Here is a 17,009-nt window from a genome sequence, read left to right on the forward strand (position 1 = left end):
TTTTTTTTTGTCGTGTTATATTGTTCTAATTGTGATACAGGCACCCAAAATTTGAGATACTTGAAAATCATGGTCATACATTTAAAATATGGGACTGTTGGTTTTGGTAAATCTTATTATGATGAAAAGGCAAATCAGGAGTGCAAAGTTGTATTGAGATTTTTTTTTAATGGATTGGTCGATTAGTTGCTTGAGGATGTTCCTTTTTCAGTCACATCATAATATAAAATATTTCCAAAACAATCATGATATTGCACTGAACTTGCCTTGCTTATATTCTCACTTCCTCAATCTAAGATAGATCCAGACATAAAATCCAGTATTCACCTAAAGTGTGTGAATAAATTGTCAAAAAGGATTGTGAGTTCATAGAATTGTAACTATTTTATATCATCATTAATCAGAAAATTCTCCAAGAAGTTGAAGAATATTTTGATATTATTTAGTTAATAGATGGATCTATCAGAACTAAATGCATAGTGATACAAAAAAGTCACCTTGAAAAAGGTAACCAGTATTTCTAATACAGGAAAACTCAACTCACTCTGCGTTACTTATGGGAAAAGAACTGCTGCAGATGGATTCTCTTTTTTCAGGCTTGTAGCTGCTGTGAAAGAGAGGTCCTCCCATAGAGACCATTTATATTCTGAATAAAACTTTCGTGATGACTCACAGCAGGAGGGGATGGACTCACCAAGAGAACACATCTCTAAGCAAAGCGACCATAGGCAACTCTGAAAACCTTTGCAAGGCAACAGAGTGGGATGGCACAAGTCACTGGGAAAGCCCTTTGTCATTTTTGGCAGTTATATACTTGTGGGAATACAAGAAAAACTGTTCGGAGCAGAAGCTGTGGAGCAAGATAAACAGCATGAGAACCAAGGACAACCTCTAGAAGAAGAAAGAACGTCTCACGGCTCTGATTGGATAAGCGCCTGTGTGAACGGTTGAAGAGTGTTTTGTAGAACGCTCTGTTGACATGTAAAGGTGGATGGGAAAGTTGTAGGGATGGATGGGAAAGCTAGAAAAAGAAAACTTGTGAAGGTATATAAGTGATGTGAGAACTTGTAATAAATTATTTGGATCATTCACATCTGAGTCCGTGCATCAGACGCTGCATATACTGAGCAGCACCAAGATACATAAAAGCCCACAGAAGATGCTGTCAATGATCTATTAGCTGGTTAGGTCAAGTGGGGTGGGAGGACCCACATCCCAGGAAAGGGGGAAGGGGGAAAAGGGGAAACAGTAGGGAGATAGGCTTAAAAACAAAACATTGGCAATGATCTGAGGAGGAAAACTAATTTACTAAATATGATAGTGGAACACAAGATAAAACAATATAATACAATTGGAATTGAAGCTAATAAATCAAATAAAATGAGAGAGAGAGTGTCCAAAAACCAAAGACCTTACTCTAATGCTGAAGGTGAGATGGCTAGGGACCACACACTGCAGAGATGAGCAGAAAGTGAAAAAGAAGGGGGATGTCTCATGACCTGTGAACAGTTTCATCTTTCCCTCTGAATGGAAAATGGAAACAGAACAGTCCTTTGGGATATGACTTGCAGAATCAGACTCTATAACCACAAAGTAGTTATAAAAGCAGGTATGTTTTCAATCAGCGCTGTGCATACTCAGGGCGTTCCCCTATAGTTTACAGATTGGTTTCTATCCCTTGAGTTTCAGCTATGTACGCACAACAGCTAGTAGTAACTACACAAACTCTCCCCTCTTTTCTGTTCATAGATCTAGCGCAATCCTATTCTGCAGCACTACTTTACTTAATGTTGAAACTTCTATTTATAATGCTCTTATTGTGTCCACTGTTGCATTTTCTATTATCTCCAAAGTAGCTGAAATATTAACTATTGTTTTTTCTAATTCACTTCCTCCCAGGAACGGGATAAATCATCTAGCAAAGCTATGGAAGCCGGTCAGTTTTTCTATAAGGCAATTACTTACATGTTTCACCCTCTTCCAATGAGTTCTCAGTAACCTGGAAGGAAGAACTGTCCCATTGAAAAAGGAATTCTGAGGCACTAAATATCCCCCTACACAATGTCCTTTCCAGTTCTTTGGTAGGGTCTTCCTTGCCTGTCCATCACTACAGAGCCACTACAACCCTGGGCCCAAGGGGCACTCTCCTTTACAGAACACAATATTAAAGCGTCATTTATTCCACCCTTCCTTGGACCCTCAAGATTACAAAACTGTACTCCATCATGAGGAGATAAATTAAATTCCCCTGTATCTGTTTGCCTACCTGTACCATTTCTCCTAAGTAATGAAATATTACTATCTGCCCAAAGTTGTAAATTGAATTTAGGTCCCTTTATTTCTATGCTCATATTTTCACTTAGACACTATGTCTACCTCCTGCCCCATTCCATAGTGTCCAATTGGCAGATGGAATCCCATATTGAGAGAGTTCAAGTTCCATCCCTCCATCTCTTGGAAGGCTGTACACACCCAACAATTTGAAATATTCAGGACCCAAGTGAGATTTCCTGTCATTTGTATAAAAGCATTATTCCACCAAGCCAAAATAAGTTCTATACAAACACTATTTACAAGAAATAATATCTTCATGTTGTCTTCTTAAGTTTAAGCTTAAGAGGTTCCTTCTCTTCAACAGTCCACCGTGGTTGGGCGATCTTCTTCAGGCGGATATGTTATATTCACGGGATCAGTCCTTCCACCTTAGCTGCTGTATGAGTGGTCAAAAGTGCTTGATAGGGCCCTTCCCACCTTGGTTCCAAAGGTGAATCTGAGAGGGATTTAACATAGACATAATCGCCATGCAATATATCATGCACTGGTCTGTCCAGGGCTTGTGCTCTGGTACCAAATACCATTCTTTCAATTTTCCTTAATTGCTTTGTTAGGTTAATCAAATATTTACTCAACACTTCATCCCCCACCTGCATAGAAATTCCCTTTAGTACAGTATAAGGTCACCCATAAAGAATCTCATATGGGCTTAACCCTTCCTTGGTACTAGGTTTAGTCCGAATTCTTAGAAGTGCCAGAGGCAGCACCTGCAGCCATGGAATCCCAGCCTCTTGGCTGAGTTTTATTATTTGTATCTTGATCAGATGATTCATCTTTTCCACCTGGCCACTTGACTGCGGCCTATAAGGCGTGTGCAATTGCCAATCAATTCCCAGTAATGTGCTAATTTGCTGGACCACTTTAGCAATAAAATGTGGGCCTCGATCTGACGAGATTGCTCCTGGCACCCTGAACCTCGGAATTATTTATTGTAAAAAACCTTTGTTACTTTTCTAGTCTTATTAGTTCTGCAAGGGTATGCCTCAAGCCATCCTGAAAAGGTGCCTCCAAGCAGTCTGATGCTCTGGGATAGATGCGTAACTGGAAGTCACTACTATTTCTTCTTCCCTTGGGCTTTTTCTTTTTACGAACTGATGAAAACCTTTAAGTGTCTTCTTACCTGCATCTGCTGGGTATACTAGAATACAGAATGAGTTTCTATTACTCTGGGATCTGACTGCACTGTCAGCAATCAGACTGACTTCAGTTCCTCCATGTAAAATTGTCACAAGATGTAGCTGCAGTACAGCCTCTTTGCTCCTTTGTCACTGTCATGTTGACCTGAAGAGATCATTTAATCAGATCAGAGGAGAGTTTCAGAGACAGTCAAGCCCTTAGTCAATCCCAACACTAATCCTGCAGCTTAACTACAAATAAAAATCTGATGCAAATAAAAATCAGGGCCAGAATTCTTGACAGCCCAGATTTGCCCAGACAGAATATTCCACTAATGTGCCTGTATTTCTTCCCTACTATTCTTCAGGTGCAATGCTGGTGTGTCCTGCGGCTGTCTGCACTTCTCTGTGCCAACATGTAATCTAAGACACTGATATCAAGCATTGCATGTTGACAAGTTCCGTGCCGACTAAATCTAACTTGAAGGCTATAATCTGATCTCTTCCTCATATTACTTCTTAAACTGATCTTAGCCTCTTCAATGTCTTACCAGCCTCTATGAGGCCCCAAGTAGAGGCAAGCAGCTACAACCATTTCTTAGGTTCATGCTTTGACATTTCCAGTTTTCTGCACTCCAAAGTTTTTACAGTTAAATAACAGCTGGTTTTCATAGCTGCACAGTGAGGGGCAGACATTACTCCGAATTCTGCAAAATTGCAGTTCTTATTAGAGGCTCTAGGATAAGGAAAATACAAAAGGAGCAAAATTGACATAATCAACTTAGAGGAAGAAAAATAAACTTAGGAAGCAAAGCTAAATAGGACAGTGAACCTTTTCTCTTATTTTCCTGGAATGTACATGCAACAGCTTCGTGCTCAGAAAAATCAATGCTCCTGGGACCAATAGACTGTAATATCTTCATCAGTGACATTGACAGTGGTATGAGTAGCTGATGACACCAAGCTGGGGGGTGTGGTTGATCACAAGAGGGACAGGACACCATCCAGAGGGACCTAGACAGGCTTGAGCAGTGGAGCCAGGAGACCTCATGAGGTTCAACAAATACAAATGCAAGATCTTGTGAGGATTGAGACAACCCTCACTGCCAATACAAGCTGTGGGAGGAAAGGATTGAGCGCAGCCCTGCTGAAAAGGACCTGAGGTATTGGTAGATGGGAAGCTGAATGTGAGCCAGCAATGTGTCCTCACAGCCCAGAAATACAATCGTGTACTTGACTGCATCAAAAGAAGTGTGATCATCAGGTCAAGGGAGGTGATCCTACCCCCCTGCTCTGCACTGGTGAGGCCTCACCTGCAGTACTGCGTCCAGATGTGGAATCCTCAGTACAAGAGAGACATAGATATGTTGGAATGTGTCCAGAGGAGGGCCACAAAAATCATCCAAGGAATGGAACACCCTTCTATGAAGTATAGGAGTTTTGTAACACCATTCCATTCTCGCTAGTCCCTTTGTTACTGCACTCCTGTATTTTCCATTCACTGTGATGACCTTTCTGATCGTTACAGTAATGTATCCATAAATAATGTTTAGCTTCAATTATTTATAGGTGTTCCATATAGATAAGTGATTTTTGAAAGGCAACTGTAGAAGATGCACTTTTGCTTCTTCATAAAAAATATATAAAAATAAAACAGATTGCCGTATTTATTGCAACGTAGTAGAAACCTTCATGGTAATCCAGTACAGATGCTTCTTTTTCTGTGACACTCTTCAAAAGTGATATGAGAAGCCCTAGATTCTGACAGTTTAATTCAGAGTACATTATAACTTCTATATTAATATGTACTTGAACCTCTGCTATAAACCTTGTATATGAAAAGAAACTCTATACCTCATACTCCATGTTAAAGTTTATATATGAAAGATGTTCATGGAGGTTTTAACAGTTTTTTGCAATATTTATACGAAATGAGATTTCCTCTTTGCTTACCACAGAAACAATTCATTCTGTGCTGCCCGTGCTGCTGATCCTGTGCAGGTCCTGGAGAAAGGATGCGCTCTCGACTGCTGAGGGAGTTGGAGCAGTGTGAATGGGACCTGGAGAGGTTTTCCTTTCTCTAACATTAACCTTACAATACTTCACTTTATCCTCTTAGGGCAGTCTCCTTAGGTCAAAGGGAAATAGGGTATGTTAATGCCTGCTGTTTTTACTAGAAAAAAAGTTAGCAGTTTCAAAAAGAGTTCCTTAATTGAGGATTCTGTAAGTGTAGCAGAAAAATTAGATCAATTTCTAGGGCCTAATTTCTACTTATGGATGGAAATAATGTTTATCACTGATATGTTGCTTATTGGAGAAGGAGGTGGTCAGCTGTGCAAGTGTGGGAAATTAATACAGAGGGAAGGTTGGGCCCTGGAGGGAGGCAGAGAGAGGAAGGATCCTGAAGATAAATTGTACTGATTATTGTCACTGTCTTTGTGATTGTTAAATGTTTATGTTGTGAAAGCGTTATGTCGTGTACGAGGCTGTTATGGAACAGAGAGTGTCTAAAGTGATACCAAATAGATACCCTAGTTTGTATTTTGGCTCACTGGAGAAACATTGCTGGTCAGCCAGGGGGAATACTGAATAAGAAACCAGGAACATAAATGGAGTAATGGACCAGTTTTATAATTGAGTACCCTAATGATGAGACCAAGTGCTGGATGTTTGTGGAAGTTGAAGAACTGTGTTGTTTTATTTGTGGATTTTGAAGGCAGTGGGAGAAACTGTCTTGATGCTGTATGGAAGTGCATTTGTTAATGGTACATGGAAATGTAATTGAGGGTACAAATGGTGGAATTGTGGGGGGGAAAAAAAAAAAACAACAACGGCAAAAAGGTTAAGGAAAACAGTGAGTTTGGGATATTAGAGTTTGGGTGGGAACGAGAACACATCCCCCATACCACCCCTCTCACCGCGGCTTGTAAGAACAACTCGGAGTGAGAGAAAAGCTGGGGGCCAGAGCCTCCCGCTGTAACTGCAAAGGCTGCATTGCTTGTGAATGGGGATGGGACGGAACGTTGAAAGCGACAATAGCCGTCATCAGCAGAGAGCTCCGGAAACCCGATATCCCAGTGTAAGCACCACCGGAATGCTGGGGAGAGGAGGGGGTGAAACTGAAATTACTAAAATTGTATTTCAGTAATGACGAAAGTCTGGAAAGTGAAAAGGATTTGGGAAAAAAAAAACACAGGCTGAGGAAGGCAAAGTTGAGCAAGGTGTAACAGGGATGTCCTTACCTAGAAGAAGAGGTAAGGGGGAGTCTGGAAGGGCTCAGGGAGAGTTCCACCCCCACTGGACTGAAAGCAGCTGGGGAAGCAGGGTAAAGAGGATTATTTTATGATTCGGGGTGCCTCTTACTCTGTGCTATGAATTATTACCCGTAGATGATTTTTTTTATAGTTGTAGGAGCTACTGGCAAGAGAAGTTTACTTTTTTTTGAGGTGACCAATTAAATACAGGCTAGGAGAACAAGTAGGAATATATAAATTCTTGTACATGCCAGGTTCTCCAAAACCATTACTTGGGCATGACGTATTAGAACAGTTGAATGTAGAGATTAAATTCAGTAGAGAAAATTTTAGACTGAAAATTATAAGTCTGGCTTTAACATAAACTGGGAAAAGCAATATTGTACCCCCAGAAGTTACATAAATCGTAAATCAGGTATACACAGGATTGCAGGCATCAGGAATGCCTGGCAGAGCCAAAAATGCAACCCAATAAAAGTTAAGTTATAGATGAGAGTCAGCCCAGCCATGGTAAAGCAATGCCCTTTGAGGATACGAGATTGTAGGAGAATAAAAGAAATAATAAATAACTTTTTGGATTTTGTGTTATTAATTGCATAGAAATTGAAATACAACACCTCAATCTTGCAAATTGGAATGGCAAGAGCTATAGTTTGGTACAAGGTTTGAGGGCAATTAATAGAAATGTTGAAGATACGCAATCCATGGTGGTAAATCCATGCACTTTATTAAAAAAAGTTAAGGAATAAGTAAGTGGGGTTTGCCGTCCTGGAAGTACACTTTTTTTCTGCCTGGTTTCGCCAAAGAAAGTCTAAAATTATTTGCCTTTGCAGAAGAAAACTCCAATATGGGGAGAAGAAAAAAAAAAAAACCAAATAAATAAATAAAATAAAATTCAGTTAACCTGGACAGTGTTACCCAGGGTTGTGAGAATAGCCCAATGATTTTTGAGAACAGGTCAGCTTGTGAGCCTGAGATTTGGGTTCCTCTATCCCATGGTGAAACTTCACTGCAGCATGTGGATGCCTCAGTAACAAAAGAGGACTGTGTACAACGGACTGTGAGTTTGTTGAATTTCTTGATTTAAATGGCTATCAAGTTTCTCAACAGAAAGCGTAACTGATCAAGGAGAAGGAAGCAATTTGCTGAACACTCAGAACACCAACAGAGAGCTACCTCCAAACCAGCAGTGTGCGACTGCATGGAGACTGTCTGTGCCAGCTGGTCAGACCTACAGGAGGAACCGTTTGATGATGCTGAGGATTCCTGGATTCATCGTCGGAAGCAGTTTTGTGAGACAAGGAAACTGTAAGGCAGGATATGCAGTAACCGCTACTGACAAGGTAAATGACACAAAACCATTACCTGTAGGGACTTCCAGAAGGCTAAAATAACTGCCTTGACAAGAACCTGAAATATATGGACAGATGCTAAACATGCTTTTGGGGTGGTACCCACTCATGGTACCATCTGGAAAGAGCGAGGATTGCTTGCACACAAGAAAAACAAATTCAGCATGATGTAAATCTACCAAAGAGCAGCATGGCTGTTATACATTGTGAAGGACATCAGAACAGTGACACTGTACAGGAAACTGGGAATGTGATGGTGGATCAGGGGCAAAACAGGCAAAAGAAACAGAAAACAGGGAAAGAAATAGGTGAACTGGCTTTAATTCCAGACGGTAAACTTAAAATATCTGAATCTTAGACAGAACCTATGAGATATTCGAAAGAGAATAGGAATCTAATTAATGATTTAGAAGGGAAAAGAGCAAGCTGACAGATGGGTGTATACCAGACATACACATTGTTGTGCCCTTCAGTATTTTATAGAATTTGGTTCTAAGGGAACATAATAAAACATAATCCTAGTACCAGAAACAGGATACAAGTGGGGTAGAGGGAAAGGGGATGACAGTACCACTTTTTGAAAACACTGAATTGAGATTAGGAAGACAATAACAGGACAATTATTGTATGTACCTGATGCAGGGACTAATTTATTGTAGAGAGATCTTATAATGAAATTGGGAATACAAATAATAACCTATCAGGAGGGAATTACAGTATCAATGAATGTGTTAACTGAGACAGATGAGAAAGATATAGATCCATGGTCTGGGCAAAGGAAAGGAACGGGGGGGGGGAGGGTTGAAAATAACCCCTTTAAAAATAAAGCTGCAGGAAAAATATGAGACCATAAGACAGAAACAATATCCAATTCCTTTTGAGGGACATACTGGGCTTAAACCCATGATACAAAGATTACTGAAAGATGGGTCACCCTTCAATACCATGGCTAAACTGGTCTGTACCTTGGACTAAAGTTTGCCTCTGGCATTTCTCCGAATCCATACAGCACTGAGAAAGGACATGGGGGTTTCTCCATGTGAAATGTTAATTGAGATACCATATCTAGGAAGGAAAAATGAGGCACTGCAGTTTGAAACTAAAGATATGTTTCTTAAGAACTATATATTTGGATTGTCTTCCTCACTATTGTCTCTCAGGATATTAGAAGGAAGGGAGAACGAAGAAAGTGAAGAAGTAGTCTTTACAATTGTACCTTAGAAAGGAATTGCAGAAATCAACATTGTAAAAGAAAAAGAGGGGGGAATTTGTGGAAAGTGAAAGTGTTGTTTCTGCATTGATCATTGAAAAGGGGCAACTGATCTAAAGAATTAAGCTGTAACATATCTTTAGAATTAGCTGATGTGGAAGGTAAGAAAACCATATACATATTAGTAGAATATGGTAGGACATAGTAGCATAGAAACATAGTTTCCGAATTACCTAAAAAATACTTTCTCACAAAGATGCAATTGATTTTAAATGTTCTAAACAATGTGGGTATAGTGTTCTGAACTAGGAAACATACTGAAAGGTTGTTCATTCGACCGGCAAAAGTGAAATATATTTAACAAACCTTCAAGGAGTCAGGACCTTTACACAAAGCAGAGCTGTCCCACTCTGTGGGAATGTGAGGATGTCATGTGCAGGCTCCAAGATACTCCCCTCTATCCTCCTTTCAAGCTTGTCTCTATGCAAGGACAGATAAATGACCAGAACAATGACCCAGTGTAAAGGGGCACAAGTGTTAGGGGGGATTATTAAACGATTAAGAGGCTATGTTTATGTTTTTGCTGTAAAACAGACATCGAAAAGTTATGACCAAATGTTTGTTAAGAAAGCAATTGTTAGAAGGCAATTAATCAATTAAGATATTTGTGTCTGGGTGGCAAAGATTTGTGCTTACTTGGTATTTGTATGACTAGTGGAGCATCACAAAAGAGTGTGAATCTGCAGTACTCAGCCAACGAGGAACCAGGGCTGAAAGAGATAAGTGTCAGGCAATCAGGGATAAAAGATGTAGCACTGTTTTCTTGGTGTGCTCCTGCTTGCAGGAGGCCTGCTATTGCAATCGCGAATAAAATCTGCTTTATCAGAGAAACCATCCTAGAAAATTATTTGGAAATTTCCAACAAGTCTAAGAAGACCTGCCTGGGTTATGGTATCTTCTGTTCAGTTCTGTCTCACAAGATTGCCTGACTATCATGGGTCAATACTTCCACTTGTACTGGGGCATGTCCTGGCCACCTGTACCACACTTTCTGGCCAGATGTCTGCGGCTGCGTAACTATATCAGGCACCAAAGGGGGTGTCCTGATCTGCCATACGGACATGATGAGGGTCCCTTTAGCAATGACGATTGGAGGTTGACCACAACATCAGTAGGCCATGTACTTATTACTGGAGGGATTACTGAGCCTTCCACCTCCAATAATCTTTTCCAAGGTGCAAGTAGGCCACACCACTTGGGTCCTACCTGCCCCTTCCAAGGCCATTTTATTCTATGGGTACCCAGATCTAAATTCTCAGGGGCAGGGAGCAGAAGGTTATTTTCATTACCGATCTGGGGTCTTACCTGATTATCAGTGCCCGTAATTTGGATCCTAAGCAGGGAGGCACATGTTGTCTGTAGCATTTTCAGGGCATTGGGTCTGCTGTCTTGAGGTCTTTCATTCGGGTACCGCAAGGTTTCAATGAGTCTCTTTGTCCACCCTTGCAGGGACTGGGAGTCTGACTAGAGGGCAGCCTTAAGAATACCATTATAACATTCAAGGAGGCCTGCCCCCATTGGATTATATGGCAGGTGGAATCGCCATTTGATGTTATTTTCTTTTGCCCAGCGTTGTATCATTGCACCAGTAAAATGGGTCCCTTGGTTGCTCTTGATGACTTGAGGTGTCCCATAGGCAGTGAGTGCCTTGATGGTATATGCCTGGTTTACTTTCGGTACTGAATAGGCCTGCAGTAGCCCACTTGCAGTACTGACAAAAGTCAGGGCATATCTCGCCCCCTCAGACTGAGGGAGGGGTCCAATGTAATCAACCTGCCATTGCTGGAGAAAATTGTGTCCTCTAGCAAAAATGGGCTGTTGTTTTGGGCAAAGATCTCAGTCTCACCTTAGAGCAAGTGTCACAATCCTGGCATGCCTGGGTGATGTCAGATAGCTGTATGGGCAGCCCCCATGCTTTAGCAGCTGCCCACATTGTCTTTTGTCATGTATGCTGTAATTTTTGGTGTAACCAAAGGGTGATGTTCTCAGACAGTGAATTCTCAATCCATCAAACTAGTGCCAGTGCATCAACTTCATCATTTCCTGGTGACTGTAGGGGTTGGTGACCAGAGATGGAGATGTGGTAGACACATACAGTCCTGTGTCTGACTGCATTCCATACATCTAATCACATGTCTTTGCCCCAAATCAGCCGGGCATGGATAGTGCATTCCTGGGTAGCCCACTGTGCAATCCAAAGAGTGAGCCCCTGGTACACAGCCCAACTATCTGTACAGATAGTCAGAATACCATCACCAGGTTCCTTGGTTATGAACATCCACACGGCTCAGGCTGCTCTGACCATCCCCCTCGTCAAACCAGACTGTCTCAGTGGAAAGATGCATGCTATTGCTCTCCACTTGCTCGGGTTGCCCTTGCTGGACCCATCTGTGTACCAGGCATCTTCAGGGATAGGATATTTTCCCTCCTGAACAGGACTCTTCTCTGGTGAAGAGACCAATATTCCTTTTGGTGCATCACAGTGATACATCACTGAGCCTAGGATCTTCTGAAGTTCTTCTTTTAAGGTGATGAAGACAGGCTACTCTTTTGGCTGAGGTAGGCAACCCGTCGTGCCACTGTTTGTGCCTGGGCCACCCCTGTCTTAGGAAGGTGGGTCAGATCTCTCACTAACCCCTTAATCAGCTGAGTGGTTTTAACTAAGATTTCAGCCATTTGGTTCTACCACCTGTAATTCAGTGGTAATTCAGCCAATAACTGTTTTTCAATCATACTATATATTTCTTCTGCTTTGTGCCAGACCCGAGACCAGAATCCAATGAGGGGAATCCAAACAGAACTCTGGTGTTGCCACAGGCCCCAGCCAAAGCCATCATGAGTGACACAAATGTCCAGTTCAGTTGGGAGGGTAGGATCGAATACACCCAATGTCTGGGCTTGTTCGACTGTCTGTTTCGTCTGTTGGAAAGTGTCTTGTTCCATTTTCCCCCAGTCCCATAGCTGACCCTTTTTCATGAGTCTGTACAAACAGCCTCAGCAGCTGCACTGAATGAGGCATGAAGGAGTGGCAGTATCCCAATATACCTAAAAACTGCTGCAGCTGCTTTGGTGTTGTAGGGACTGGGAATGCCTGAACCTTATCTATGACAGCAATGGGTAGTACTTTGGTCTTTCCTGACCAAACCATCCCCAGGAATTTTACTCACAGGCCTGGACCTTGCACCTTCCGAGGATTTATAGCTCATCCTCTTTCCTGCAGATAGGTAGTTAACAAAGCTGCTGCTTGACCTACCACCTCCAATGAGTTGGATATCAACAGGAGATCATCGATATAATGATACAAGTTGACATTATCAGGTTTCTTCCAATTAGCCAGGTCACGCACCACTAGATTATGACAGTATGTCAGTGAATGCACATACCCCTGTGGCAGGACCTGAAAGGTTCACTGCCTACCTCCCCATGTAAATGCAAACTGATCTTGCAACTCTTCAGCAATTGGGATACTGAAGAACAGATCTGCCAAGTCTAGAACACAATGGTACGTTTTTATCTCTCTACTCAATATGTCCATTAGGAAGGCAGTGTTGGGTATCGCAGCAATAGGCAGCGTGACCTTACTTAATTCTCTATAGTCCTCTGTCATTCTCCATGTTCCATCCGACTTGCACACTGGCCATATGGGAAAATTATATGGGCTATGTGCAGATCTTATTTTTCATTAACATACTGGACACCTGCATATAATCACTGCCTAAGGGCAGGGTGCACAGTCATGATGGCCAATTTCTGCCCCTGAGTCCCATAGTCTCAGTAGCTAAGTTGGTATTCTTTCTCTACACTTTTGCTGGAACCATTGTACCAGGTCCATTAACTCTGTTGCTGTGTATGGCCGGGCTGTTACATGCAAGTGAGTCTGGGCAGGGGGCCACTGATCAGGAGGCAGCCTCTAGGGGATCTGTTGCAAGCAGAGACTCAAGATCTAATTTAGAATTTTTATTTGCCTGATCCACCAGCTCCATTGATTCAGAAATCTGGTCATTGTCTATTGAAATATTATGAACCTGTCCTATTGGAAAATGCAAAGTTTTTTTTTTTCCCTATCAATATACCAAGTTCTTGTTTTAACCTTTCAATGTGGACTTTCAACAACTGGTCTTCATTTTCTAAAGTATTGGCCCTTATTTCAGCCTGGTTTAAAGCATTTAACAGTGGCCATGCCACTGTAGAGGCAGCTAACTGCCGTTCTTTTGTAATTAATATATCTTTCTTAGCCACTGAAAATAGTCAGCCATATAATATGGGAAGATATTTCTCATAACACATAGGGGACCCCATTTTTCAATATTGGTTGCTAGTTCATAATAGGGAGATCCCAGAAATCCCGGGATTCGTCCCAGAATCATTTTGTCTAGGGGGGTAATGTTATCCACCCTGACCCATTTATAGAAATTCCAGAGAAAAGGCATTATATATTTTAGTATATTTAACCTGCTGGCTTGCCTAGTGTATAATCAACAATTATACAGATGCATAATTGACAAGTATACAGAGAAGTTAGGCTAGCCTTTAGAGAGCATATAGCTAGAAAGATTATCATGATGGAAAGGGCTAATCAGAACTGAATGGAAAATCTTACCCATGTCCTGGGCTCACAGAAAAAAAACTACAAGAGGAACAATCTCCAGAGAGAAAACCTTCCCTAGTGGCAGTCACCTTTAAATGGGTCTAGGAGAGGTGGAGCCAGGCTCCATCCCTTCCAGTCACACAGGTGAATTGCCTTCACCTGTGCTCTTGCAGCTGACTCATTGCTTTCCTCAGGTGATCAATCAGAGTTTCAGGCTGTGATTCAATATTTCCCATACAGATAGGCCAATAGTAATATACTGAAAGAAGAGCTCAATTCACACAACTGGTGAAGGGACTAGCCATAGCACATCTTCTAAGGAAGCAGCTGCTATTTGCCTGTGCTCCCTAGGCCACTCACACTGCTCCACCAGGTTCTCAATCATCAATTTCTCTGCAAATCCATTTTGTCTTTACTATGAAGCTCACCAGAATGAAAAGACCTGGAAAATCTGGGCCCTGAGGTCAACAGAAAGCCTTAATTTTCCTTACTACTTTTCACATGGGACCTCTACTTATACCTTCTTTTTGGCCTTGCAGTCTCTATATCTGCATATTCAGGCCTTACTGCAAGAACACTTGTGTATGGACTTGTCTGTTGTTCTAGCTTCCTGTCTGAATACTCTGGATGAGCCTACAATGCAGATAATTTTGTTTGTATTGAGGAATGCTGGACCAGTGTTGCAGCTGTGTCTCTAGCCCCTTCTTTTTCCTTAATTGGACTAGGCTCTCTCCATGGCCCCTGTCCTGATTTATCTGTTTACTTTGTCTGAGACTGCTGATTGAGCTTTGGCTCATGGGCTGTAGGACTATGACCTTGTTGGTGTGTTGTTTCTGTAGTGATCAGCCATAGCTCTGGGTTCATCCACCCTTCATCTGCGTTGATCCTCTGCCCAGTTAATGATCCCAAATGTAAGTATTGAGGTAACCTTTGCAACTCTTGATTGGGGTAAATCCTCCTGGGCTTCTAGAATAACCAAAATGTGAACTATAATGCTGGGACTGCACCTGGATCTGAGCTTAATATAGGAGGTCATCTTGGCTTGACACTGCTGATATGGTCAGCTGGCCATTAGTAGTTGTTAGCTGTCTCATTTGGTCCTCAGATTGACCTCTCTGTATGAAAGATAAGCTAAACTGAAGATGGAAGATGTGGAGCTGTGCCAGGCATTCAAGGAGAAAAAAATTGTTTTGCACTTAGATGTCTGTCTTGCCTTTATGCTTCCTAGGATGCTCTGCAGGGAAATAGACTGCAGAGCTCTGGATAGGGAGATACACTACCCCTTGGTAAGTGTATGTAAGTATGGGTACTTCTTAATCCTTAGGATTTGTACAGTAAAATAGCTGGAAGTTCTTTATTGTTTTGGGGTTTAAGTTAGGGTTTTTGTTGTTGCTTTGCTTTTAAGTCTTTAACTCTAAACTCTACATATAGCAGTTTAAAGTCTGAGAGCACTGAAAGAGTACCAGAGACTTGAAGTTACTCTTTAAGTTAAATATTGTCCTTTAATTGCAATAAACAAAAGTGCAATAGCAGAGTTAATCTTTCAGAAAACACAAAACATGACTGTAATGCTATAATGTGATGACATAGTAGCAGGGCGATACAATCCTAGGAATGCAGAAGCAAAGGAAGAAAAACTGCTTATTGTCATAAGGATTCTGGGAGGCAAGGAGCTCTTGTAAGATACCTAACCCTTAAGCAAGGTCTGAGAAAGGGCAGATCCTGGTTCCACCCCTTCTGGTCACTCAGGTGCATTGCATGCACTTGAGCTCCAATGGGTTGGCTCTGCCTTCCCTCCAGGTACTCAATCACTATTTCAGGCCATGACTTTGCATTTTCTCTACAGTGATGATATTCAAAGTTGGTTTAAAAATCTTTATCCTCCTCCAGCTTCTCTAACTCAAATGTGGGAAGAAACAGTGAGACTAAGCTTGTATTTGGGAAGGTGTGCCTCCAGTTCGTGTAGAATTAAAACTGTACAGATGACATCTGAAAAGCTATAGTCTGTGTAATTTTGTGGTTTTCTGCAGCTGATTGCCAGCTAGCTTGTCATGTCTGCCTTTGGAAGCTCTTCTGGAAGACAGTGTGCGACCCTGCATCTCTACACTGGATTTCCTTCCTGTGCAGAGAAAGGCAAGAAGGGGGATGGCTTTCCGGAACAATGTCTGTCCCCTGGGAGTTCAGTTGTTGCTGCACCTCCACTTGCCACACCATCTTTTCCCTCAGCTGCTTCTTCATGCAGGTAATTTCTGGTGTTAACTCCATGCTACCTTTTTGTCCCCTTGATGTAATTAATGTCAACACTGAGCAGCCACAGCAGCCTGCTCTTAATACGGTAGCGTGGAGCACTCACCACTGCTGTGTAACTGATAATAAAAGCAATTCAGAGTCCTTTCTGTGACTTTTTTTGCTGGCACATCTAGGGGGAAACTATTTCAAAATAAATATGAAGTGAAAGATTTGATGAACTCCCATCAAACATACAGGATCTCTGCTCTAATTAAATGCTAGACTATGATGCATATGTAATGACTGTAATTTGCCTTGTATGAATGTTGCTTTGTTGTCATGAGCTTTTCTGACACTAGACGTGTGTGAGATGTCCTATTTCACTACCTTCTTAAGACAGACTCTGGAAAATCACAGAATCGTATGGACTGGAAAGGACCTTTAGGAATAATCAAGTCCAAAACCCCTGACAAAGTAGGCTCCCTAGGGTAGGTTGCACAGGGAAGTTTCCAGGCAGGTCTTGAATATCTCCAGAGAAGGAGACTCCACAAGCCCTCAGGCAGCTTGTTCCAGGGCTCTGTCACCCTCACAGTAAAGAATTTTTTTTCCTTAGGTTTGTATGGAACTTCCTGTATTGCAGTTCGTGCTTGTCACCCCTTGTCCTGTCATTGCACACCACTGAAAAAAGCCCATCACATCCATCTGACTGCAGTACTTTAAATATTCGTAAATAGTGATGTGATCCCCTCTCATTCTTCTAGGTCCAAGGTATCTCAGCCTTTCCTTGTAAGGGAGGTGCTCCGGGCCTCTACTCATCTTTGTGCCCCTTTACCAGACTGTCTCTAGAAGATTCATGTCGTCTTTTTT

The 17,009-nt window shown here is 41.8% G+C and overlaps 2 long non-coding RNA genes across 3 annotated transcripts in view; both read right to left on the bottom strand.

Annotated features, from left to right (window-relative positions):
• Window positions 1-1,288: 1,288 nt before the first annotated feature.
• On the bottom strand, window positions 1,289-6,692 carry LOC116216413. Its single transcript, XR_004159090.1, has 3 exons — window positions 4,763-6,692; window positions 3,455-3,615; window positions 1,289-2,770 (listed from the first exon to the last, which is right to left on the bottom strand). It is a non-coding gene; the product is annotated as an uncharacterized LOC116216413 (long non-coding RNA).
• Window positions 6,693-9,349: 2,657 nt separating this feature from the next.
• Window positions 9,350-17,009, bottom strand: part of LOC109366541 — a 60,610-nt gene continuing 52,950 nt past the window's right edge. The window contains exons 5-6 of one of the 2 annotated variants that reach the window (XR_004159092.1): window positions 9,962-10,035; window positions 9,350-9,745 (exon numbers count right to left, since the gene is read on the bottom strand). This is a non-coding gene — a long non-coding RNA (uncharacterized LOC109366541). Of the gene's footprint in view, window positions 10,036-17,009 lie in introns of both variants that reach the window. The other variant, XR_004159091.1, reaches the window with a different exon arrangement.

The sequence above is a fragment of the Meleagris gallopavo genome, chromosome 3 (assembly GCF_000146605.3).
Source record: "Meleagris gallopavo isolate NT-WF06-2002-E0010 breed Aviagen turkey brand Nicholas breeding stock chromosome 3, Turkey_5.1, whole genome shotgun sequence".
NCBI classification, from domain to species: domain Eukaryota; kingdom Metazoa; phylum Chordata; class Aves; order Galliformes; family Phasianidae; genus Meleagris; species Meleagris gallopavo.